The sequence below is a fragment of the Egretta garzetta genome, unplaced genomic scaffold (assembly GCF_000687185.1).
Source record: "Egretta garzetta isolate BGI_Z169 unplaced genomic scaffold, ASM68718v1 scaffold1162, whole genome shotgun sequence".
Taxonomy (NCBI): domain Eukaryota; kingdom Metazoa; phylum Chordata; class Aves; order Pelecaniformes; family Ardeidae; genus Egretta; species Egretta garzetta.
In genome coordinates this window covers 46,784-47,284 of record NW_009258878.1, presented here as the reverse complement: position 1 = coordinate 47,284, position 501 = coordinate 46,784, and the positions used below count along the sequence as shown (strand labels likewise).

The 501-nt window shown below is 61.5% G+C and overlaps 1 protein-coding gene across 1 annotated transcript in view; it reads left to right on the top strand.

Annotated features, from left to right (window-relative positions):
• Positions 1 to 501, top strand: part of RETSAT (retinol saturase) — a gene marked incomplete at its 5' end in the record, with an annotated part of 6,404 nt that overhangs the window by 1,823 nt on the left and 4,080 nt on the right. The window lies entirely within an intron of this gene.

Genomic DNA, 501 nt, shown 5'->3' with positions numbered 1-501 from the left:
ATCCCACCCCCAAACCCTGGCCCTCAGCACCGCCTCTGCCCGGCTGTTAAATCCCCCCAGGGCTGGGGACTCGACCCCTTCCCTGGGCAGCCCCTTCCAGCCCCTGACAGCCCCAAGGGGAAGGAATTGTTCCCCATGGCCAACCTCACCCTGCCCTGGCACAACTTCAGACCATTTCCATGTCCTTGTCCTCCAGCCAGCGGCTGGTTGTCCCCATGTCCCTGTTTCTCGCCTTCGCCTCATCCCCTCCGCGTCCTCTCCCCACCTACGGTAGGTAGCCAGGAGGCTCCACAGCACTGTGGGGGTGACGCTAAGCCCTTTAGAAACCAAAAAAAACCCCACCCTAACCCCCCCCTTTTCTCTCGGGCAATGGCTGCGGTTTGTGGGCGAGGGAAGCTGTGTGCACAGATGCTCTGCTGGCATCACAGAATCACAGAATCGCTTGGGTGGGAAAAGCCCTTTAAGCTCCCCCAGCCCAACCGCTCCCCTACGCCATCCCAC